Here is a 27648-nt window from a genome sequence, read left to right as displayed (position 1 = left end):
GCTGTGCAGAGCCAGAAATGCACCACACACACACACACACACACACACACACACACACACACACACACACACAGAGAGAGCGATGAGGGCCTGGTTGGAAGGAAAACAGACGGGGAAAACTATAGCAGCTGCTTTGACCGTCTGTGAACTTGGAACAGAAAGTCAGAACTACACTTTGTACAACAAATCACTCATATCTCCATTCTGATTGGTCAGAAGGTTTTCATTAGCTTTCTCATTGTCTCTGTTTCTACAATTAGATCATACACTCAAACAAAAATGGATCCCCCAAAAAGCACACACACACTACACAAAAAACCCCCATTACACAAAACTCCCCATTACACAATAACTCCCTATTAGACAAGAACCCCATTACACAATAACTTCTCACTACACAAGAACCCCTATTAAACAAAAACGCTCTACTGTGCAAGAACCCTCCCCCAAGGAAGGCAATTTCAAAGTGTGTTTATTTCCCTTTATTCATTGTGTCTTAATCATTTTTTTGAAAAATGAAGCTGGTAAGAAAACTGCTTAAAAAGTAATAAGTAATCTATACGATTTAATTAATAAAAATCAATAGCAAATTGCTGCGTCATGAAAATAAAAAATATACAACAGGTCCTTGGTGTACAAAAGACTGCAGGTGTCCCTTTAATAGTGAGTATATTATACAGTAGTATATAATAATAACATATACTTTTTTCAATATTGTCATAAATATATTTTAGTCCAAACTTGGCTACTACTGTAAGATGAAAATTCAGACTCGAGTTCAACAAGATGATTCAATCAAAATAGCATTTCTTTTTCTTTTTTTTCAACCACATAAAAGCGATATTTATAAAGAAGAAAGAGGGAGTTGTCGAGAATGATAATTCTAACCAGAAGAGTTCCAATATCAAGGGACACTTCAGGTCTGATCTCACGGACATCTGCTGCGATTGTTTTTCCAGACTTGTCCCTATAAATAACGAGGGATAAATGATGCACCTACAGTGGGATAAAACATGACAGATTGTGCTGATACAGGAAAATAATCAACAGTATGAGAGATGGTTGGGGTGGTGATACAGTGAAGTGTTTGCTTTGTATGTTTGCCATTTACTTTACTCGTTAAAGAACGACTTTTTTATCTGTTTACAGCTACATTTCATGTCCCTGAATGTCCAAGAGACAAGTTTTTACATCACCAGGCCCTGTCATTATTTTTTTTATTTTACGTCTCAGTGCTGTGTGTTATAAATGCACACACAATGGACAGTATTGTCATCATCATCATATGCTATCATCGTTAAATGCACCGGGTGGTCGAGATGCCTGTTTTTTTTTTTTTTCCCCTCTCACACGTGGTATCGCTTTACCGCTTCCAGAGTGCGCAGGATGAACACTAAACTCTCACACTTCAAACAGACAAACCTCAGAAACCCCGACACCCCATCCTCCTCCTCCTCCTCGCTCCATCCCTCCAGGATGGTGTGTGAGCCAGCGTATGGTCGGGTCCCGGGGTGACGAAACAAGAGGTGAGAGCAGGGAACGCTTTATCATATTCAATTAGCACACGGCTGACCCCGAGCCGTGACATCATCTCCTGGCAGACAGGAAGACTGTATAAAATCTATATATACACACATACACACACACACACACAAGTACAGTAAATATATATATATAGTAAATGTAAGTAAGTATTTAGATACTTATAATATGGTGATCAGTACAGGGTAGCAAATTAGCAGAACAGAGCAATTGACAGTACCGTACTGTATAAACTATACGTATATACATGTGGCCGCGAGCGCGTGGATGAGGGCTGGTTTTGGAGTGGAGGGTGGAGCTTACGCTGCTATGGTTGCCTACTGTGAAACAATAATATCATATATTTACAATTTTGTTGTATTGTATTCATCATAAGATTGCTAAATCGTAAGTCGAACCATTATAACTTGGGGACCATCTTTGTGTGTGTGTGTGTGTGTGTGTGTGTGTGTGTGTGTGTGTGTGTGTGTGTGTGTGTGTGTGAATTTTTTTTACATCCTGGTTTAATGCTAGAAACGTCAACACTTTCTTGTTGCAGCTACAATCAGACATTTCCTCACAAGCCTTGCTAGCGCTAATAAGCTAGTTTTTTATTGAAAAAAACATTTTGCAAGATTTTTCCCAGTCTCTATAACATTTCCAACCTCAAAGAAACTATTATTTGTAGCTAACGTATGGTACCGTTTTAAGACACGAGGATGTGGATGCAAGCGCAGATATTTTTGGTATAAACGAAACAAACTAAACACTATGGGACGGAGGTCTGAACGTAAACAAAAGCAAATTGCATGGATGACAAACGTGAAAGACATATCAAAATTCAGTGAAACGTTCATAGTGCTCATCAGTTGTTAGTGTGGATCAGGTGCGATTCCAAACACGCGACTTAGCGCAATGGCTTGTGGGAAGGGTAGTACCAATGTGCCAATTGCACAAGCATTGTCCTGACTGCGAAGAATGCTTGCACCTCGCTTGGTTCTAGCGCAAAGTACAAACAAACTTTTAATCATTCAGTCGTTCACTTTCTGAAGCTGTAGCTACAGGTGCCACAGTTAGCATACGCCAGTCCACATGCACTGCTTTTAATAATAATAATATTAATAATAATAGTAACAACAAACAAGCAATTAAATGCCCCAGAGTTTGTGAAAGTCACGGAGCAATGGCCAAACTGTAATGGTATAAAGGAGGAGCATGAGGAAGCCCCTTTCACACAGTCTGCAAGATGTGTGGTCCTAGGAATGCTATGCTAAGCTTCTCCTGCACTCTGTGTGTGTGTGTGTGTGTGTGTGTGTGTGTGTGTGTGTGTGTGTGTGTGTGTCTGTGTTCACAACAAGACAGGCTGAGAAAACAGACATGCACGGAGCAACAACTGCTGCTCGAGAGTAAATCATTTCATGGATGTGTAAGAAATTTGTGTCGGAATCACAGAGCGTGTATGTGTGTGTGTGTGTGTGTGTGTGCTTGTGTGCGTGTGTGTGTATAAAGAGGTGAATGCACAGGAATGCCTCAGTGAAACAGATGCGGGCGAATAAAATTCGCCTGATACACAATAAAGCTTTAAGAACAAATGTGCTCTATATTTTAATAGTGGAGATGATTAAGCTACATAGCGTTATTCCTGTCCCTACTGGTGGAAGATGGGAACTGCATATCATTTGTATTGTACAATGTAATTCAAACTATACGTGTACACATACAATTGTACACACGCATACAACACATACACACAAATACACTCACAACTATAAACACACAATTATACACCCTCGCAATTATACACATATACATACACAATTAAACACATACAATTATTCACATCCAGTACATTCGGAAAGTATTTACAGCTCTTCACAAAATATCTACAAAAAAACACCACACAATGACAACGTGAAAGAAGTGTGGTTGAAATCTTTGCAAATTTATAAAAAATAAAAAACACATGTACATAAGTTTTCACAGTCTTTGCTAGGACACTCAAAATTGAGCTCAGGTGCTTCCTGTTTCCACTGATCATCCTTGAGATGTTTCTACAACTTGATTGGAGTCCACCTGTGGTAAATTCAGTTGATTGGACACACCTGTCTATAGAAGGTCCCACAGCTAACAGTGCATGTTAAAGCACAAACCAAGCCATGAAGTCCAAGGAATTGTCTGTAGACCTGGGGAATCTGGGGGATCTGGGGAATTGGATGGAAAACATTCTGCAGCATTAAACATCCCAATGAGCAGAGTGGCCTCCATCATCCATGAATGAAAAAATTTGGAACCACCAGGAATCTTCCTAGAGCTGCCGCCCGGCCAAACTGAGCGATGGGGGGAGAAGGGCCTTAATCAAGGAGGTGACCAAAAACCTGATGGTCACTCGCAAAGAGCTCCAGTGTTTCTCTGTGGAGAGAGGAGAACCTTCTAGAAGAACAACCATCTCTGCACCAATCAGGCCTGTATAGTAAAGTGGCCAGACAGAAGCCACTCCTCAGTAAAAGGCACATGACAGCCTTCCTGGAGTTTTCCAAAAGGCCATTACCATCCCTACAGTAAAGCATTATGGTGGCAGCCTCATTTTGTGGGGATGTTTTTTAAAGGGGGACTAGTCAGGGTCAAGGGAAAGATGCAGCAATGTACAGAAACGTCCTTGACCCTCCCCTCAGACTGGGGTGACGGTTCAACAGGACAACAACCCTAAACACACAGCCAAGATAAAGGAGTGGCTACAGGATGACTCTGTGAATGTCCTTGAGTGGCCCAGCCAGAGTCCAGACTTGAACATCACTGGAGAGATCTGAAAATGGCTGTGCACTGACGCTCCCCATCCAACTTGATGGAGCCTGAGAGGTTCTGCAAAGGAGAATGGAAGAAACTGGCCAAAAATAGGTGGCCAAGCTGGTAGCATCATACCATGAAAGGTTCTTCAAAAAAGTATTGAGCAAAGGCTGTGAACATTTTCTATTTCTTAGCAATGTGACTTTTTTAGTTTTTTACTTTGAAATACATTTGCAAGATTTCAAACAAACTTTTTTTACATTGTCATTATGGGGTTTTGTTTGTATAATTGTAAGGAAAATAATGAACTTAATCCATTTTGGAATGAAACTATAACAACAAAATGTGGAAAAAGTGGAGTGCTGTGAATATTTTCTAGATATACTGTATACACACAATTATACAACATATATATATATATATATATATATATATATATATATATATATATATATATATATATATATATACACACAATTATACATACAATTACACACACACACACACACACACACACACACACTAGCTAGATGTCACTGAGAAATCACCGAGCTGTTCTGTTAACGTGATGTATTTTGTAATCATTTTTGGAAGGAGTCTCCAGTATCAGTGCTTTGTAAACATTTGGACGTTTTGCAAAATCACCGTTACAGAGGAGTTACGCTGGTGATGGAAACGAATGTTTCTTGGACGTTTCTGTACCACGTAACTAGAAACGGATAAAAATTGGCACCTCACTGTGGTATAAGAGGAATAAAATGAAACAGGAAGTGGGTTGATGATTATTTTCCCACAGAGGAAATATGGATTTTGTTCCCATGCTGTTGGTCACTGAACATTCAAAAATGTGCCTCCTTTGATGATCAGCCGCAGATCTGGAGGCAGAAGAAGCAGAAGTTTTGGCGCCCGCTCTGTAGAACGTGACATAGCTGGCCTTCATCTGTCACTGATCATGTGCAGCTGATGGAACTGTATCAGTTTTACATCCGAAATATGTGCGCATGTACGCGCACACGCACACGCACACACACACACAAACAAACAAACACCCAAACACACCAAATACACGCACATTTACCCACACCCAACAACTACATATACACACACACCAAATTAATTAACATATACACGAAAACACACACTCAGCAAACAAACATCCAAACACATACACACATCAAACACACACACTAAATACACACATATACCACACCAAACAACTACATATACACACACCAAATTAATTAACATATACACCAAACACACACACACAGCAAACAAACATCCAAACACATACAAACATAAAACACACACACACACACTAAATACACGCATATACTTCAAACAAAGACCTAAATCACAAACACACACAAACATACACATCAAATACACACATACACACACACACACACACACACACACACACACACACACACACACATACACCAAAGAATTACACCACACACCACACACATACACAAACATCTCTTTGTTTGTCTGTTCATCTACATCATCAGATACACTACTCTCCAGGAGAACGCCATGAAATGAACCTAAAGTGAGCCCTACATGCAGCAGATAAACACAAGGTCAGCTTATCCTTAACACACTTTCTTTTCCGGAGTCTAAACAATTGCATTCCATTCAATTACAGTAAACGATCAACAAAAGTCAAGAGACCACATGATCCAACAACCAGTGTGTAAACACAAATGTGTAAGCGATTAGTGATGCGTGACCCAGTCATGTGATGGTGCAGTGGCTGATGGGAAGCATAGTCCAGGGCCATGATCTTGATCTTGAACCTTCTACCCAGAAAATATTTTGCAGCCTCTGAAGCTTTAACTATACACTAGGGATTTTGTATAGAACCCAACTCTGAATATGTAAAACTATCTTTGTGCAAATGCTGTATGTTTTTGAGCTCATTTTAAAACCGTAGTGGGGACGAGCTGGAGGTCTAATGTGACCTGTAACTGAAGTATATTATATTAGAAAAAGTACTTAAGAAAGAAAGATTTTTGAAGCACTATTCATCCAAACCGTATTATAAACATCTCGTAAAAGAGTTAAGGGATATAAATACCATTGTTTATTAAAAATGTAATAAACTTGAAGATGACACTGTTTGAAATATTCCAGTGAGATATTTGGGACACGGCTGGATATCAGAAAGACAAAAGTTAGGAACATTCGAAAGCAAACATTAAATGTGATGAAAACAAAACATCTTCAGCTGAATGGAATATATTCTCTGGCCCATGGCCTGGACAGCGAGCTCCTGGTGTAGGAGCCAGGATCTTAAAAAGGTCCTTAAAAATAGGATATGGTGGTCTTTCTTTCTTTCTTTCTTTCTTTCTTTCTTTCTTTCTTTCTTTCTACATTTGTAAACTATAAAACACACAAACACATACATGTGCACACATACTGTATTGTACACACATACACAAGTAAACATATCATTCTACACACACAAATTTCTTACTTTCATTCTTTGTTTTTTCAGTACTTATTACTCTAGAATTACATTTGTGAACTATACAACACACAAACACATACACACTTGTACACAATTATGTACACACACAAACATATAGATCATGCTACACACATTTTTCTTTCTTTCTTTCTTTCTTTCTTTCTTTCTTTCTTTCTTTCTTTCTTTCTTTCTTTCTTTCTTTCTTTCTTTCTTTCTTCAGTAGCTGTACAATGATTCAGGAAGGAGCTATTTAGTGGCATCTTTAATTAATACTGCTAATTGCTGTTAGCTGGATATGACTACTAATGACTAACTAACTGACACTCACTACGCACACACTAATACCTTTTATTTCTCTTTAACAAACTCAAAACTGTGACAGGAATTAGGGACATGAGGGACAAGGCGTTCATGAGGTCAGCTTATTAGTGAGTTCAATGCTCCATGCGAAAATCTTTCAGAATTCACATATAAGTTGGTTTATGAAAAAAGATATAGACAAAAGCATCTAAGCAATCTCATCAATACGTAACACAGAACTGGTGATCACAATCAGATAACAACCCACTGAAGAGAGGAACATAATAAGAGGAAAATGTAGTTGTTGATAAAGTAAGGTATACGACAAATGAGTTTTGACTTTATAACTATAAATAGATGAAAAAAACATACACTCTATGTGCAGAGGTATTGGGACACCTGACTTTTCAACTCATGTGGTTCTTCCCCAAACTGTTAGCACAACTTTAGAACTGGTAGCATTACATTTTTCCTTAATTTGAACTAGGAAACCTGTTCCGGCATCACAATGCCCCTGTGCACAAAGTCAGCTCCATGAAGATATATTTTACATGGGTTGGATATGGTGGAACATCTCCTGCTATCTACCTGAATTTACTAACACCCTTGTGACTAAATGAGCACGAATCCCCACAAAATCTAGTGGAACATCTGCACAGAAGAGTGGATCTAATTATAAGAGCAAATTGAAACTCAATGTGAAAAGGATGTTCAAAGATCATATGGTTACGTGTCCACAAACCTTTGTCCATATAGTGCATTAGTAAATAAAGACTTTTGACAAATTGTTGTATAAAATATCCCAGAGGGTACATCCTGATAACAGAAACATCCCAGGGGGTTGATTCTTCTTCTGCAATAGCATGCTTTAGAAATACTTCTGTGTGTAATATTACAGTGTGTGATGTTCCAATGATTAAGAGACTCCTAGAAACCCTACCGTACTGAAGCTAGTGCTAGCTTAGTGCTTACAACCTCCCTCTTTTATTTCCTGACATTCCTCCCTTGTGTTTTCTTTTCCCAAACTTGCCCGGATCTATACGGATCGATTAATGAAGTACGCTCCACATTCCTTCACTAATGAGCTGATCATATAGTGGGGTGGGGGGTGTTGGGGGGAATTTATTTATGAGCTGCACACGCTCTAATGCGCCGTTTTTCCATTAGTGTACACATTAGGCAACAGGTCGATCGTCCACTCATTAACCACCACCTCTGACTCGAGTCATTAATGCAGGGGGGGAGGGAGAGAGAAAAAGATGGAACAAAGGAGAGAGAAATAGAGAGATAGTTAAAAATTTAGAAAGATGGATAAAAGGAGAGAGAGGTAGAGATAGTGAGAGTTAGAGAGATAGAAAGAGGGAGAGAGGGAGAGAGGGCTTTAGATATAGAGAGAGGGAACAGAGAAGAAAGAGATAGAGAGGGGATAATTAAAAAGATAGAGAGAGGGGGAAAAGAGAGAGGGGTAGAGAGGGAAAGAGAATTAGAGAGATAGAGTGGGGGAAATAAGGTAAATGAGATAGAGAGAACAAGTTTGAGAGTTAGAGAGAGAGAAAGAAGGAGAAAGCGAGCTAGAGATAGAGAGAGTTATCTATCCATCTATCCATCTATCTATCTATCTATCTATCTATCTATCTATCTATCTATCTATCTATCTATCTATCTATCGGCATATCTTTTTTTCTTAATGAATAATAAATATCACTTCTGTGATTTTCTTTATAAGGATTTTCTTTATAAAGTGTGTGTGTGTGTGTGTGTGTGTGTGTGTGTGTGTGTGTGTGTGTGTGTGTGTGTGTGTAGAGACAGACTCAGGAATCCTGGATGCAACAGTAAAGTAGTGTAGAAGTGCAAATGAAGCTGAATGTAAATCTTGTGTGTGTGTGTGTGTGTGTGTGTGTGTGTGTGTGTGTGTGTGTGTGTGTGTGTGTGTGTGTGTGTGTTTAATAATCAGATTAGAAAGTGTCTCTGCAGCGTCCTGAGAGTTGATTAGGAGGTGCACACACTTCCCTGAGAATCTCTACACATAATCCCAGAGGGATCAAAGTGCAGACGTGGGAACTGGTGAGAGGGGAAAAAAAAGAGGGAAAAAAAAAATCAATGCAAAGCAACAAAACAATGTGGGGTCTGGAAACACAGCTGTTCAGAGACGCTGGCTCGGGCTCGGAGGCGTTCCTGAACTCCCCGCCAGATGTGAATGCAGCTCGCATCATTTCACAAAAAAACAACTTTACCCAGTCATGATGAACTGAAGAGTGTGTGTTCACTCTGAACGCCTGCAGAGTGAACACATCTACACACCCAACAGCCGACACAGGAGTGTGTAGCATCTCTCACAAAGCTAAGACGCAAAAAACTTTCTTCTGTTTGTGTTAATCCCAAAAGGTTCCTGAACATGTCTCTTCATTATACTGGAACTGGAACACCGTCTTTGTTCTCTACAAAACATCACTGCACAACATCAAAACACAACCTCATCAAATCAAAATATTCCCCTCAAAACATCATCACCACTACAGTATCATCTCAAAACATCATCACCACTACAATATCACCTTAAAACATCATCATAAACAGAATATCACCTCAAAACATCATCATCACTACAATATCACCTCAAAACATCATCATAAACAGAATATCACCTCAAAACATCATCACTACAATATCACCTCAAAACATTATCATAAACAAAATATCACCTCAAAACATCATCACCACTACAATATCACCCCACAACATCATCATAAACAGAATATCACCTCACAACATCATCATAAACAAAATATCACCTAAAAACATCATCACCACTACAATATCACCTCACAACTTTATCACCACTACAATATCACCTCAAAACATTATCACCACTACAATATCACCTCAAAACATTATCAACACTACAATATCGCCCCCAAACATCATCATAAACAGAATATCACCTTAAAACATCATCACCACCACAATATCGCCTCAAAACATCATCATAAACAGAATATCACCTCAAAACATCATCACCACTACAATATCACCTCAAAACATCTTAATAAACAGAATATCACCTCTAAACATCATCACCACTACAATATCACCTCAAAACATAATCATAAACAAAATATCACCTCAAAACATCATCACCACTACAATATCACCTCAAAACATCAACACTTAAATATTGCCTCAAAACATCATCATAAACAGAATATCACCTCACAACATCAACACCACCACAATATCACCTCAAAATATCATCATAAACAGAATATCACCTCAAAACATCATCACCACTACAATATCACTTCATAACATCATCATCATCATAAACAGAATATCACCTCAAAACATCATCACCACTACAATATCGCCTTACATCATCATCATCATCATAAACAGAATATCACCTCACATCAACACTACAATATCACCTCAAAACATGATCATAAACAGAATATCACCTCAAAACATCATCACCACTACAATATCACTTCAAAACATCATCACAAACAGAATATCACCTCAAAACATCATCACCACTACAATATCACTTCAAAACATCATCACAAACAGAATATCACCTCACAACATCAACACCACCCTAATATCGCCTCACAACATGATAATCATAAACAGAATATCACCTCAAAACATCATCACTACAATATCACCTCATAATATCATCATACACAGAATATCACCTCAAAACATCATCACCACTACAATATCACCTCAAAACATCATCATAAACAAAATATCACCTCACAACATCAACACCACCCTAATATCGCCTCACAACATGATAATCATAAACAGAATATAACCTCAAAACATCATCACCACTACAATATCACCTTACAACATCATCATAAACAGAATATAACCTCAAAACATCATCACCTCTACAATATCACCTTACAACATCATTATAAACAGAATATCACCCACATCAACACCACCACAATATCGCCTCACAAGAATCTCCTACATCCCCTCACATCACCTTACAACATTAACACAACACCTCAAAACATCAACACCACTATATCACCTCACAACATCTTCAAACATCACGTCAAGTTTATTTTTTATAGCTATAGTTTATTTCTATTTATTTCAAACATCATCACCACCACAATATCACCTCACAACATCCTCAAACATCATCACCACCACAATATCACCTCACAACTTCCTCACAACATCAACACCACCACAATATCACCTCACAAAAATTCCACACATCCCCTCACATCACCTCGCATCACCTCACAACATTCACACAACACCTCAAAACATCAACAACACAATATCACCTCATCATCACAATTAGGGATGTAATGGTAAACAAAATTCACACATCGGTGCGTATTTCGGTTTTTATATCACAGTTCGGTGCAATTTCGGGACAGTTGGGGGAAGAAATGCAGAACACAAAATTGCTTATAGTTTTTATTTAACAAAATTTATATTATTATCGTTTGTGAACATCATCAGGTTACATTTTTTAAGCAATTTAAAATTATTATATTTTATAATATAAAAAATAAGTAAACAAAATGGAAAATAGCATAATAAATCAAATGAATGCAACACACTTTTTTATTATATTGATTAAATTGAGTAATCGATTAAATTGGCACAAATTAAATAAAATAAATGAAAGAATTAAAATAAATAGTTTACATTTGTTAGAGCCCATTTGGGAAACACAGATGTGTGTATATATGTGTGTGTCTGTGTGTGTTACATTTAATATTTAATTTTCTAACGATACCATCCTTCATTTATTCACTTTCTCGATATGCGGAATTGTCAGGATTTTCTCCTTTTTAAGAGAGAATCTTAAAGCTGTACATAAAACACAAAACAAAATCAGAGTTTTACAACGCACTACAAATCATATTTCCAGAACCGAAACGGTTTGGTATGAATACATGTACCGTTACATCCCTAATCACAATATCACCTCACCTGTGTGTGTGCAAAAGGTATGAACAAGCAAAGTCTGTTTAATGTGTGTGTCCATGTGTGTGTGTGTCCGTCCGTGAGTGTGTGCATGTGGGTGTGAATGTGTGTGCTTGTCCATGTGTGTGTCAGCATATGTGTGTGTGGCATGGAGATACATCTGCATTGATTTAACCTACAGAGAGCATTTCTCAGCCCTTGCTTTCCGTTGAATCATCTGGATTTGCAGGAAGTGTGAAATCTTTCCATTCTTAAACCCACAGTGTCATTTTTGTCCATATATGGAAAGTTTGAATGGTGGGATGATAATCCACCTCTGCTAGCAATGTAAAAAACGATGCTACATTTAGGAGATTAGCATTAGGCAGGGCTAGCATCCTTGTTTTTGACTGACAGGAGTCAGACTCTTGTTGTACCCCCAGTTTTGGGGTTGTTAAGATGCTTTTCTGCTCAGCACAGATGTAAACAGTGGTTATTTCACCTCAACTTTTCCATATATATATTTGCACCATTCTGCCTGAGAATCTCTGAGATGGTCTTCATTCTTATCAACCATGTTTCTGTAACATGATTGGTTAAAATGGGAATTGTACTGGCACACAGCATTTTCCCAATACTCCTCTCACAATCTTCATAAGTGGAAAAAAATTGTAACCCGGACGCTTTTTTCCGATGTTCGTCCCAAAAGTCCGGATGATACGCGCCGATCAGCAACCGAAAGCCAATTTCACCTTCCCAATACCGTCAATTACCCGAAGAAACTTAATCCCATGCTAAGCTATAGCACTTGCCTCAGACCAGCGCTGAGAGCCCCTAATCTTCCAACTGACCCCTGTCTGGGAGCATGAGGAGAATTTACCTAGGACCCAGAGTGCGGCCTTGTGGGACCTCTCAGGGGGTCGTTAGGGTCAAGTGGGGATGAAGCATGAAGCAGCACGACAAATGATGACAGTCCTGCTGTGACTGACAAAACTATGTGTGTGTGTTTGGGGGGGTGGAGTTGAGACAGGGTAAAAAAAAAGACAGTGTTTGGTTCAGCGAAAGTGTTTCGCTACGCTCGGCATAGTTTAGAACACCCATGACCAACTAATACAACTTCTCAAAAGTGTCTCATGCACTAGCTGAAAAAAAGAAACACTTTGAATGTCACACTGTGTGATCAAAATCTGGTATTGGGACACAAAACATATGGGTGGGGAAAAATAAAAAAATGTATCTGGTATTGGGACACCAGATTAAATTTTTTTCCACCCATATGTTTTTTTCCCCCTAAATTATAAATCATTGCCACCTCCCGTCAGAGCCACACGATTGTATAGAACTTTAGTCTCTAGTCTTTGAATGCTGTGCCATGAAATTTTCCCTTCACTTCAGTGCCATGAAGATCTGATTTCCATGGGTTTGGAATGGAAGATCTCCTGCTATAGATCTCCAACCCTATTGAACACCTTTGGGATGAATTAGAACGACACCTCAAGCCTCCTCACCTCACCTACATCAGTACCCAACCTCAAACCTTTGAGAAGCACAAATCTCTACAAAATTTTGTGGAACATCTTCCCAAAAGAGATGAGGACTAAATGTGGTATGGGACCTTCAAAAGTAGGTAGCTGGTATCAAAAGTAGCTCTGGTGTCCACAAACTTTTGTCCATACAGTGTATAATATTATATATATATATATATATATATATATATATATATATATATATATATATATATATATATATATATAAAGTTCCCTGACAGCATACTGTTTTCAGAAAGCCGTCTAGACGTTTGCGGTGAAACGTCTCTTCGAATCAAGGCCCATATTTACATATTCGGCATGGCACAAAAGCAGAACAGGCACGAGTACATGGAGGGTATTGCTTTAAATCCTGAGCTAAGCTGCAGTGTTCGCGCTCAACACCACGCTGCTGCCATTTCACCTGGTTTTTGCGGTACGCGCTCGGAATTCTGTCTTTCCATCGGGGCCTGGTGTGTTTACTTTCTCCCGGCTACCAGCGTTTTGAGGCTGATTGAGATAACCCTATCTTACACTAGCGCGATGGGCGGCTTAGTGTGGTAATGAAACCCAGGTGTGTGTGTGCGTGTGTGTGCGTGTGCGTGTGCGTGTGTGTTAGCGTTCAGGCCCCACAGAAGAGAGGGTGCAAAGTTGAACCATATGTAAAAAGCTGATAACTAGCCGGGAGTAAGGACACACTCTGTCCTATAGAGCAACATATGGAAAATTGTGGCGAGTTCTATAACCGTATATTTTGTCTCTAAAAGGGCTTATAATTACATTACTAGTTACACGGTTGTAAATCTTTTTTTTCTTTTCTTCTAAAGCCCCCAACCCGCCCCCACCCGTAATACCAATGAGCAATAAATGATGTGCGATATCACAGAGAAACTGTTTACAACAATGGAAAAAAAACTTTTATACTAGAAATTTATGATTTTCATTTGGAGTCCGTATTCGGCTTACCAGACACGAGATGACGTCCGGGCCTTGTTGATAGTGAAAATATGAGCCTTTCAGTTTTTAATAGTGGCCTGTACGTGAAGCCGAGCTCGCTGTCTCCACAACACATCCGTTATCTGAAATCCCACAGGCACATCTATATAAATAATACAAAGTAAAGGGGGGAAACACAGCAAGATCAACAGTTTCTTTACCTCATTATAAGACAAGAGAGAGAAGAAGGAGAGTAACTTTTTCAACATTCCTTTATTGTGACAGTTGTGATGTGTCCACCATTCTTATATCAAGTAACGTGCAATTTTTCCTTAATATCTACTCAAGTGAGTTGAATGGATAAAAGGTAAATAAATAAATAAATAAATTGATAGTTAAAAAGAGATATGAGAGAGAGAGAGAGATCGAGAGAGAGAGAGAGGTGAAAGAGGAGTGTGAGAGTGAGGAAAAGAGTGAAAGTGAAAAAGAGAAAGAGCGAGAAAGAGAATAAGAGAGTGAGAAAGAGACAGTGAGAGGGTAAGTGAGATTGAGTGAGAGAGAAAGAGTCAAAGAGAGAGAATGAGAGATACAATAAGATAAATTGTGAAACAAAGAGTGAGAGAATGTGAAAAGAAAGAGAGTTAGAGAGGATGAGAGAGTGAGATAGTGAGAAAGAATAAGGGAGAGAGTGAGAAAAGAGTGAAAAAGGGATAGAGAATGAGAGAAAGAGAGAGAAGGTAAGAAAGTGCAAGAGTGAGATACTGAGCGAATGACAGACAGTAAGAAAAAGAGAAAGACTGAAAGTGAGAAAGTGAGCGAATAAAAGACACAGTAAGAGAAAGTGTGAAAAAAGACCACAATCTCTGTTTTAAACTTGTTTCGATCGGCGTTTGGTGTATCTACTGATCACCAACATACAGTTCAGCGTCAGTTTAACAGCAAGCAGAACATTTAGAGAGAATAAATGATGAAGAAACTCCAGACTCGAACTCACCACAACACACGTGACCTCATTTGTGCGATTTTATGGAAGCAGATGAAAAGGTTTTGGGCTCATGATCATTTGAATAGAAATCAGTGAGTGTTTGACTCAATAATATTATTCTATGAGTTGATTAAGTAAAGAGTCTTGTGACAAAAATGATAATAGGAACATTATAGCCATAATAAATCATTGTACTTTGATTTAAAGGCAAATACATTTGTACATTTACTCAAGTGAAAAATTAAAGGGACACTTTTACTGGATTCATATTTGACCTGGATCTCTACTTTAACTGAAGTACATCGTTTGCGTACTTTGTCCACCAATACTACTTCTTCTTCTCCTTCTTTTGGCTTCTCCCATTAGGGGTCGCCACAGCGGATCATCCGTCTCCATACCCCCCTGTCCTCTACATCTGCCTTTTTCACCCCAACTACCTGCATGTTTTCCCTCATTATCCATAAATGCTCCATCCTCAGCATTCTCCCACTGATATACCCCATGTCCCTCCTCTGCACATGTCCAAACCATCTCAATCTCGCCTCCCTCACCTTGTCTCCAAACCGTCCTACATGCGCTGTCCCTCTAATTAACTAATTTCTCAACGAAAATCTCAACATCTTCAGCTCTGCTACCTTTAGCTCCACCTCTTGTCTTTTACTCAATGTCACTGTCTCTAAACCATACAACATCTCAGGTCTCACCACAGTCCTATAAACACCACCACTACTACTACTACTACTAATAATAATAAAATATTAATTCAATTTTCAAAACAGATTCTGAGAAGTCAATCTTACGGGTTCTAAACTTTCATTTCTCATCCATTACCAGGATTACAACTTTTGACACCTGAGCCCGATAATCCCCTGAAATGATGCGCGCAACATTTATATTAATATGACAGACCGATATCCGCTTACGGTCAGGCCTGGAACTCTCGCCGTCTGTATGTATCTGCGTCCAAATTCGAAATCGGGCCTGTGGAATTTTTTTTTTGGCTTGTTAACCGATCTGTCCCAAATTGCTTAACATAGCAGAACAGACAAAAGCGTTTTATAGGGCTGTACGGGGGGAACAGACCTTGATGATATCATGACTGAGAACACAGATGTCAATTTTTTTTCCACACACAGTTGCAGAAAATAATGAACTACTGGAAAAGTGCAGGTTTGGTAAGTGTTTTAAAAATAAACCGCACTTCGATTGTGTTGACTTTCTGACCCGTTATTCGCTGGAGTTACCGGATGGTAGTTCGGGAGACTGAAGCATTGTTCACTATCTACTGAAATATTTACTGCCTGTAGGGTAATTCCCAGGCACTGAGTCCTGAAGACAGAGGAACTGTGCAGGGTACTGCCACACAGCATTCATCAGGGTAGATTATCAACACTACAAACACAGATACACACACACACACCCACACACACCCTGCTAATGAACTGGTGAGCGATGTTTATGAGGACTTGCTTACCAACCACACAGATCAGTAACAGATGCCTTCCTGCATATGAGCGTGCGCTGGAGCCGATTCGACCACTGCACTTATTCCAGCCTATGAAAGCCTGGAATGTCATGGTGTTTCCTGATCTCTTCACCAGATTGCTCGCTATACCACCAATCTATAAACATATCTGCAATGATATGCCATAAAAAACATGCATGTTTGGCATATTACGATACAGCCTCATGTGGCTACCAGTCTTGCCTCTTAAAACGTCTTCAAGCACATCCTTTTTTACATTTTTTTATTCAGGACTAATTTTACCATCATCGGAACAAGGTGCCGAAGAGACACGAGTTGTTCACTAGAGCGAGCACATCGAGACCCTCACATTTGGCCAAGTGTGAGAATAACTGTCGACTGCGACCACGGGATGTGTACACATATGTAAGCGCGGCTTTTTGTTTGCATCTGGTCTCCTTATGCATGTTTTTCGAGAGGCTTCAGAGGAGGACGATGAGCATGAAAGGAAATTGCGATGAGCTTCTCGTCAGCAAATCTGCTCCGCATTACGCTGTGAGCAATATCAATCCGTACAAGCTGCCTCGACCTGCATGGGGTTCACCGCTGGCTCTCGAACACAGCTAAGCCTGGCAAACGGGGGGGTGAGTAGAAATCATTAAAGTCCTCCTCTGATGAATGAAACATGGCAGTTATGCTAATTTCCAGTAATTTGCAAAACCTCACTTGCCTCGTTGCCATTCCTAGAGGTTTGAGTGGAATCATATTTGATTCTAGTTATGGAGCCAGTGCAGCCCGAAAGCTCCTTGCTAAAAGGTTTCAGTCGACCCATTCCAATCTTTGAAAGCATGCAATTGTTTACTTTTTAGACAAAATGAGTAACCTCAGGACAATCATGGACGACTTTCCCTACATCATCTAGACGGCTTTACAAGTTCTCACACAATGTTCAATTCTTCCACTCCACCGGAATCCGATTTATGGCACCGATGCTTGCGTACTAAGGCAAAACTGGATTCCTTCTAGGGTTTACCTGAAAGTACTAATCAGACCCCACCCTGGACCATGCTTTCTTTGAGCCTGTAACATAGATTAGCAATGGCACAACAGCTGCAAGGTTTGAGCTTGAGCTTGGTTTAGAGTAAATTGTCTGTAAAGAGTAGGTTTTTCTTATAATTTTCTCCCAAAAGATTGCAGGTAGGTTGACTGATGGCTCCTGATGGAAACCTAGAGATAAAAGTGTGTCCATGTTGCCCATGATGGACTGGTGACCCGCCTTGTGTCTAGTTTTTCCGAGCTAACGCTCCACATTCACTGCGACCAGGATAAAGTAGTGACTGTCAAACTGCGGTCCCATCCCTCCTTTGTGTTTTCCAGCCTTGCTGGATATGCTCTGGATCTCCCACACCCCAAATCGGGATAAAGCCTTAACTGGGAAAGAATTTGTATCAATGATGCATCAGCAGAAGGACAAGCTCTGTTGCCGTTGTGATTGTTGTGTACAGCTTGAGGAACTCTTTTTTTTTTTTTTCTTCCTACTATGAACCATCATGTCCACATGCTTTATATTTCAGATTGACAGCTTGAATTGCATGCACATGCTTACGAGTCCTCTTTGCTTAATTTGAAGACTCTGGACTGGACTTCCCTTCAGAATCTCCTTCCCAGAACATCTTCATTCACCCCATCAGGATAAACAAATTATCCAAATGAAAAGCAAAAGCCATCCTTGCCTTGCCCACATCTGCTTACGGAGTGCCTCAATTCCAGAGCACAACTCTTTTTTTTTCGTAGCCATGAGAGAATAATAATGGGGTGGAATTTGTGTCAGCCCAGCTCAGAAAAATAAGATATCATGTCTTTCCATCGGCCCGATGTCAGCCGCTCAGATTCGAACCCGAACGCGTCATCCTCGTGCAGCATCCTAAAAACTGGGGTTCAGCCAAAGTTCAGATGTCTGCAACCACCAAACAGCTTTCACTTTCCCTCGACTTTTCTCTCTGTAAAGGGGCAAAAAAAACGATGCCTCCTTGCACATTCGATTAGTCAATGAGCCAATGATTTCTTTTACAACATCAGCCACATGTGTAGTAGGACATCCATCTCCCGGATTTCATCATGCGCCATGTAAATAACCTCATCCATAACTGGAAGAAGGAGTCTGTCAAACAGTCACATTCGGGTATTAATCTAATCTTGAGCGATGCCGGGAGAAGTTTGGTTAGCTAACAGGAACCTCTGCGTACATATACAACACAGGAATCATTAATAACATGATATGATATTACTTGGCTCTCTGTGATGTCATTCGTTTGTTATCCAAGGCAGGATTTCATCTTTTGGACCCATGAGAGGATGAGATATATTTTTTAATACCTGCTTGTCATGTCATATGGTGGCAATAGAATGGGAATGAAAAGGTTTTGGAGATCAAATACATCATATAATACACTTCTTGGTCAATAGGAATGGGGTGGCCAGGTTCAGATCAAAAGGCTTTATTGTGGTGGCAGTTGAGGTTGAGGCTGAATCTTTACCTCTGAGAACATCATTATTGGGCTTTTGATCAGATTAATGTACCGATATTTGGTACGTTGTTATAATGATATGTTTACATTTACAGTACACTGATCTCATTTGTGCAACTGAGCAGCTATATGGGGGTTAAGGGCCTTACTCAGGGGCCCAGGAGTGGCAGCTTGGTGTGGTTTGGATTTGAACTCATGACCTTTAAAGACAAAGGCCAATGCCTTAACCACCAAGCTAGCACCACATCCTGTATACAGTACTGTAATCTGTAGCTAATAAAAAAAAACAGAAAAAAAACAAACTAGAAATAGTCGCTTTAGGGTATAATCAAGAAAAAAAAAATTCTCATTCAACATGAAGGTTTATAAAACCTATATGAAATATTTTCTGATATTTTGCGTTTAATTAGTTTGAAAGTAACAAGGTCGAATTCTTATTTTTTTAAAAGAAGAATTAGCAAATATTCAAAATGTGGCTAAATAGCAGGCATGCTAAGAGTATGACAACACTAAGGACAATGATACAATGATTTTTTTCGTATTATATATAAATATATATAACATCATACATTTAAAGGACTGTAATAGTGAATAAAATGTAGATATCATCATTTGTTTTTACACGTATCAATAATAGAATATACAGTGAGGAAAATATGTATTTGAACACCCTGCTATTTTGCAAGTTCTTCCACTTAGAAATCATGGAGGGGTCTGAAATTGTCATCGTAGGTGCATGTCCACTGTGAGAGACATAATCTAAAAAAAGAAAATCCAGAAATCCCAATATATGATTTTTAAACTATTTATTTGTATGATACAGCTGCAAATAAGTATTTGAACACCTGTCTATCAGCTAGAATTCTGACCCTCAAAGACCTGTTAGTCTGCCTTTAAAATGTCCACCTCCACTACATTTATTATCCTAAATTAGATGCACCTGTTTGAGGTCGTTAGCTGCATAAAGACACCTGTCCACCCCATAAAATCAGTAAGAATCCAACTACTTACATGGCCAAGACCAAAGAGCTGTCCAAAGACACTAGAGACAAAATTGTACACCTCCACAAGGCTGGAAAGGGCTACGGGGAAATTGCCAAGCAGCTTGGTAAAAAAGGTCCACTGTTGGAGCAATCATTAGAAAATGGAAGAAGCTAAACATGACTGTCAATCTCCCTCGGACTGGGGCTCCATGCAAGATCTCAACTCGTGGGGTCTCAATAATCCTAAGGAAGGTGAGAAATCAGCCCAGAACTACATGGGAGGAGCTGGTCAATTACCTGAAAAGAGCTGGGACCACCGTTTTCAAGGTTACTGTTGGTAATACACTAAGACATCATGGTTTGAAATCATGCATGGCACGGAAGGTTCCCCTGCTTAAACCATGTATGATCCAGAGGAGTCATGGGAGAAAGTCATGTGGTCAGATGAGACCAAAATAGAACTTTTGGGTCATAATTCCACTAAACGTGTTTGGAGGAAGAAGAATGATGAGTACCATCCCAAGAACACCATCCCTACTGTGAAGCATGGGGGTGGTAGCATCATGCTTTGGGGGTGTTTTTCTGCACATGGGACAGGGCGACTGCACTGTATTAAGGAGAGGATGACCGGGGCCATGTATTGCGAGATTTTGGGGAACAACCTCCTTCCCTTAGTTAGAGCATTGAAGATGGGTCGAGTCTGGGTCTTCCAACATGACAATGACCTGAAGCACACAGCCAGGATAACCAAGGAGTGACTCTGTAAGAAGCATATCAAGGTTCTGGCATGGCCTAGCCAGTCTCCAGACCTAAACCCAATAGAGAATCTTTGGAGGGAGCTCAAACTCCGTGTTTCTCAGCGACAGGCCAGTAACCTGACTGATCTAGAGAAGATCTGTGTGGAGGAGTGGCCCAAAATCCCTCCTGCAGTGTGTGCAAACCTGGTGAAAATCTACAGGAAACGTTTGACCTCTGTAATTGCAAACAAAGGCTACTGTACCAAATATTAACATTGACTTTCTCAGGTTTTGAAATACTTATTTGCAGCTGTATCATACAAATAAATAGTTAAAAAATCATACATTGTGATTTCTGTATTTTTTTTTTTTATTATGTCTCTCACAGTGGACATGCACCTACGATGACAATGTCAGACCCCTCCATGATTTCTAAGTGGGAGAACTTGCAAAATAGCAGGGTGTTCAAATACATATTTTCCTCACTGTAAGTAAAGAAGCAATTGCTAAACGTCAGTGAGCACACAAGAGGGGTAAAGCCGCAGCAGTGAGAACTCTCTGGATCGCAGTTGCTCAATCCCTGGAACATGCTTTCAATTTTCTTGAATCAAACACATCAATAAAAACAACATATCAGCATCCACATTGATACTGTTATTGCGAAAGGATGAGAAAAGGCTTTAATATCGGTCAGGGTCGCCGAACGGGGAGATCGGGTTCTCCAGACGTAGGCCTGCTATGTTTAATGTCGGATCAAACAGACCACGGTAATACCTACGCATACTGCTCACTGACATTTGTACACTGGTGGGGTTTTCTTTCTTTTTTTTTTAGTCCAAGTTTGTTCAAAGTGCAGGCGAAATTCCAGCACAGAGCTGGTTTCTATAGAAAGCCTGTCGGTTTGTCCTAGGGCAAGTAGCACGGTGCGTTCATGGGGCCGTCGGGGTTAACACAAAGTCAAATTCAATCAAACTCCTGTCTTGGAATTCTCTCTATTTTTGCAGGAACGTTAGAAGAACATGGAGATTTCCTTGTCAGTCCTGAGGAGACTCTGCAAAATCCCATTTCCCTATTTGTTGTATATTAATTGCTTTACACTGTTTTATTTTGGAAACAGAAAGATCGTCAACGTGGAACAAATTTTGCACCGGGATTCGACTGGGGATTTCAATGATTTGCAGGTCTTTCTTAATTCCTCACATTGGGATTATTCTCTCATAGAAAAATATGACACTCTTCGAAGAAGTCCAACTTTAGTAGGAACCTCACAAAAGTTTAAAAACAAAGACAAAAACATATATATCAACTGAGGTCCAGGGTAAGTGCAGAGTCGGGTTACGCACCTGCTTCATTCGATTTTCTGAGCTCTGCATTCAGGAGCTACTGAGATTATATCTAATATATCATAGAAAATGATATGGAGAACATTCCATACAAGTTCTGTACAATTCGATTAGCTCTAATCAACGCCTTGTGACCAATCGCAATTCAGATTTCAAAGGGTTACATTTCCATCCTTAACCTACGAATGCACTCCGAAAAAAGAATTCCTTTCCAAAAAAAAAAATGAAATATATATCTTCTCAGTCAAACTTCACAACATGAAGGCTCTGGCTTCTATAAAGACATTGTCTAATATTACAGTTTAAATCTTGTGGCTTTTCCTGGGAACAACTTATGAAGTCCTAAAAGTCACTTGGTTATGAGCGGGCACAGCAGGTCCAGGGCTTCGGAAACACGGAATGAAACACAATCCAAGAGCTGACTATCCTCCAAATAATAAGGCGCTGTCAAGATGGAATGATAACACCATAACTCGCGCGAGGTTCCCGAGGAGCGTTCTGCAAAAAAAAAAAAAAGAAAGGACTTTTTTTTGCCAATGCGCGCATCTTTTGTAATTTGCCCGGGATTCGTATCATGGCGGAAAATTAAACCTTTCGGTGCAACATCTGGTTTGGAGCCCTTCAGCCTCTGGATGGACAGAGAGTCCTTCCCTGTACGCAACAGAAGATGGAAAGAATTATTCGATGTAACGAAGAACTTCGGCAATACTGTTGGTTTAAGCGAAATCAATTTTGTGGCTCACAGGGGTTCCAATTGGCTGCGAGGACCATCGATCACTCCGCCGGTGCATTTTCCATTCGATCGAAGACAGAAGAGACAGACGAAAACAATGAGAAAACGTATATTTGTTTAGTCTAAGCACCCGAGGAGCTTCAGAGGAACGGATCAAAAGCCGCACCATGGAGCCAAAAGCAACAATTAAACATCTTCTTGATCAGCGTGTCATCCGTGTTTATCGAGTTTAAGAGTCGGCTCTGGGTCAGACCGAATCTGGCAATAGATTGAAAGCGTGAATTTGTTGGACAGCTGTTTAAGGGTACAGCGGTGGCCTGCGTGCAATATGTGACTATCTCTGGCCCCGGGGGGACAAACTAGAAATGCTAAACATCTCTCTCATCAGCAGAAGTGTTCGTTTGAATGGAGCCTTGGTGGGTTTGTGGCCCAGGGCGGGGTGTTCAAGCCCAAGTATCTCCAAGCTGCCACTCCTCGGGCCCTTGAGGAAGGCCCTTAACCCTCTGTGCTCCCGGGCGATGTATCATGGTCAAAAAAGGTGTTACAGAAACACCTAAGAATGGCAATAGATCATATTTCTGAGGTAAAAGAACAAACACAAAAATTATTCTTTTTTTTTTGATGGTTCTGCTTCTCTGAAGTTTTCTGTTCATATTCGTGACTAGTGCTAAAATTGTTTCCCAACAAATCAACTAGAAGGTAATTTATTTCCATCAGCTGGTTCCATTAGTGTTCACATGCTAATGTTTGAGCTAGCAAAAATGCTTTTGTGACTTATTGCACTGCAATTCTTACTCTTTGTTTTTTACACACTGCTTTTAACTCCCTGAGGAATCTAACGTTGAAGCTGGACACAGAAGATCTTCCCCGTGCCAAGCTAACCAGGGCTTTAGCCTGCTAGCCTGCTCGCGGAGATATTCATTAGCGCAGTACGCGGGGGTTCGACTCACTTCAGGAGTCATTAATCACAGCTCTTAGCACTGCACTGCAGCTGCTAATAATCATAACGCAGGCGCTCCGAAAGACAGTGCGATACCCGATATCTTCTCTTTCACCTGCTCGCTAGTGGCAGAGTTCCTCTTGTTCCTCTTTCAGATGCCAAACCCAAACACACACACACACACACACACACACACACACACACACACAGGCACTGCTTTGTTCTTTTATCCTACCGCTGTAAAGTCGATGCTCTTGCATGTTTTCGAAGCCCTTATTTCTACTAGTTATTTATTTCTGATAGTTATTTATTTCTTCCTCACTCCGTGATTAGCAAGAAACAGAACCGGAGAGAGAGCGAGAGAGAGAGAGATTTTTCCACCGCTTGTCATGTCAGATCAGAGGAACATCTTCCCTGACGCTTCGCTAATGACGAGTCTCCATGTCTCTGCTGTTTCTGGCTGTCATTCCTTAATAAGCGGCGAGGCTGGAGCCAGCTAGCTCGCCCGCTTAGCGATATAAGGTCAGGCTGTCATCGCTAGTCCTTTCCGGAGCTCTATTATTCAAGGAATAACCTCAAAACCGCATCGGAAAAAAGAAGGAATAACAGGTGGAATTCTGTTTTATGATTGGTCGGACAGTAATTACTCGTTAACGTTATGGTTGCTATAGTAACAGGGGATGTATAATCCGTATAAACAAATGAAATACGGTGGACAGAGGTTTATTTTAGTGTTTAAGGAAGGAGTCACCAGTGGTTAACATTATTTAGGACATCGCCAGGACAGTTAACGTTTCAAGGTTTTTATCGGGGACTTGGTGTTTTTATTTTGTTTAAATATTAGTGGTTATTAGAGGTAAATACATGGAATTATATAACAAAACAACAATTGATTAGTGTTTGATTTCTTAACAGCCCCTATGCTGGGGTTCGTCTAATCGAATGTATTTCTTAATTATCTGTCAAAAGGCAAAAATTCTCAAAAATTATTTTTTTATAAAACAATTTTTTAAAGTAAATTATAAACATTTGATTGTGAAAACTTTTTTCCTGAGTCTGTTTTGTAAAAAAGTGTAACTACTGAACGAATCATGAAACAAATGCCTTATTACTCACATAAATTTACGCGCTTAAAAAAATAAAACGATTCCAACTTTTAAAAATAAAACATTGCTAGCACTTTGGTGCAACAGAAATAAAAAAGGTTGTTGCTGCAGAATAATCAACAAGTATTTGATTTGTTTCCTCAAACATTGTACAGATAATTTTTATGCACAGCGGTGTGTATGTTACAACCGTTGTAGCTAACGTGCAGTGACGTGTGTTTCCAAAATGGACAATGCGAAAGCTAGCCGCGAGGAGTTTAATACGCTACGACGTTACATAACACAATCTGCCAATTACGCTGTCCGGCCCATTAAAGCGCACCGAAGTGTAGACGCACGATGACAAAAGAACACTTCTGATTTTCAATTTCTGCTGTGTACAAACGTACAAACGCATGAAGGAATCCGTGTTAAAATTTAATTTGAGGCGAGGAAGCATTTCTGCTTAAATGAATTACGCAAATTGGTCGCGGTTGCACTTTGCTTCAGCCCTGATGCCCCCGACGCTGTCTCTGCGACTGTCATGGAAACTAAGGACGGAAATGCTAGTGGCAGGTCGTGACGTCCGTCATCTCATCGTAGCGACACGTCCGTTCGATTTGTACCATGCTAAACGGTTTGGGAGAATAAGGTTTGAATATTTTTCAAGCGTCTGGATCCATTCCAATAAAATCTGGTTTGTGGTATTTAGGATATTTAAGATGAGACACAACAAATGAAGCAGTGGGAGGTGGTAGCTCAGTGGTTAAGGCATCGGACTTTAAATTGAAAGATTGCAAGTTCAAATCTCAGCACCACTGCTGGGCCCGTAAACAAGGCCCTCAACTCTTGTTGTCTGAATGCTGTCGTGCATTTGTTTGGAACCTTCGTCATCAGTTTTTCATCTCTCATCTTTTTTTGACTCAACAGGAAAAAAACAGGCAGCAGGAAGTGAATCATGTGCTTTTAAGCAAATTTTGATTACCGTGATTTGTGCTCCTGCTATTTGAACCCCAGTGTTTCTGAAGTTTCCATACAGCTGTAAAAAAAGGAAAAGAAAATACTGTTAAACTTTTATTACACTTTAAACCATAAGCAAGAAAATCCACGGGTCCTCCCTTCGCAGGGGTCCGATCACGTCTCGTACGTTTTTTTCTTCTGTTATGTTAATAAACGCTGGTCCCCAGATCCTCTTCTTATTCGCAGCCTCTGAGACGATAATCCCGGAACGTCGAAGCAATAATTAAAGAAAGGTGGAGGAGAGAAGATGGATGGCTCGACTATCTCATCCGTGCCTGTCCGTATCTTCTGGGAGACGAGTAATCTGTTCCCAAGCTCATTTCAGGAGCTCTGCTAGCTCTGCATAAAAGTCAATAATAAAATAAAATGTAATTATGCCATTGTAACACATCTCTCTCGCTCTCTCTCTCTCTCTCGCTTGCGTATCTCGATGGTATTTGAATAATGAATTATGCTCACGTTAATGCGCCAGGAACAGCGAAATGTCATTACAGGGCTGTCAGGGGCTCAAAACACGGCATGCTCTCTAACAGGTACGTCAGCGTATATAAGCTCACACCTGTGTAAAGCGTTTAGAAAAAATAAGGAGAAGGACGTAATCTCAATCTCAGCCTAGTTTTTACCTCACAGGTAACTTTTTACCTCACAGGTCAAATCTTGTGTGGTAAAAAAAACTCTGTATTTTACTGTATACGTTCTTTACGTTCATTAGTGAGTACGCATTGAGTTAGTCAGCTATATTATTGACCTCAGATTGACTTTTGAATGCATCCTTAGCGTATGGTGGGCTCTAAAAGATCCGTCAGGGTATAAAAGCTCACACCTGTATATAGCACAAGCCCTAACACTTAAGCATTCGAAAAGAAAAAGTAGGAGGACAGAAAATTAATTTTAGCCTATTTTGTTTCCTCACAGGTATGTTTCTATCCAACAGGTCTGTATTCTACAGGATATGTTCATGTTTATCAGTACAAATTGAGTTAGTCGGCTATATTATTTACCTCAGACTGACTTTCTTATACGCCCTTGGTGATCAAAATAAAGCCTCTTGGAAGTAGGACAACATAAATGCATGCCATGGTCCTAATATAAGGTAGCTGAGTGTAGTAAGCTAGCAGCCGAACTACTTTGTTTTGCTAACACTGCAAAGTAGCTAAATGCCCTGTAGAGAAATATTTTGAGGAAAAGGTTGAGGTTATTTTAACAAAACCATTCCTGACGCTTATGGCCTAAAGCATTTCTTTGTTATTTCTTTTTTGTTTAGCCTGAAATGCACAAAGACATCTCCATGAATATATTCTTTCCACAGGTCGGAGTGGAGGATCTCCTGCTATAGAGCTCCAAC

The 27648-nt window shown here is 39.9% G+C and overlaps 2 long non-coding RNA genes across 2 annotated transcripts; one reads left to right on the top strand and one right to left on the bottom strand.

The window, feature by feature from the left end:
* Positions 1–1439: 1439 nt before the first annotated feature.
* LOC124378145 lies at positions 1440–26568 on the bottom strand. Its single transcript, XR_006924164.1, has 4 exons — positions 26431–26568; positions 26269–26322; positions 14515–14627; positions 1440–1621 (listed from the first exon to the last, which is right to left on the bottom strand). It is a non-coding gene; the product is annotated as an uncharacterized LOC124378145 (long non-coding RNA).
* Positions 24382–27648, top strand: LOC124378144. The gene is made up of 3 exons (XR_006924163.1): positions 24382–24807; positions 26490–26836; positions 27613–27648. It is a non-coding gene; the product is annotated as an uncharacterized LOC124378144 (long non-coding RNA).

This window comes from Silurus meridionalis, chromosome 24, assembly GCF_014805685.1.
Source record: "Silurus meridionalis isolate SWU-2019-XX chromosome 24, ASM1480568v1, whole genome shotgun sequence".
Classification (NCBI taxonomy): domain Eukaryota; kingdom Metazoa; phylum Chordata; class Actinopteri; order Siluriformes; family Siluridae; genus Silurus; species Silurus meridionalis.
The sequence above is the reverse complement of the archived record's forward strand: the minus strand, read 5'-3'. Positions and strand labels throughout refer to the sequence as shown.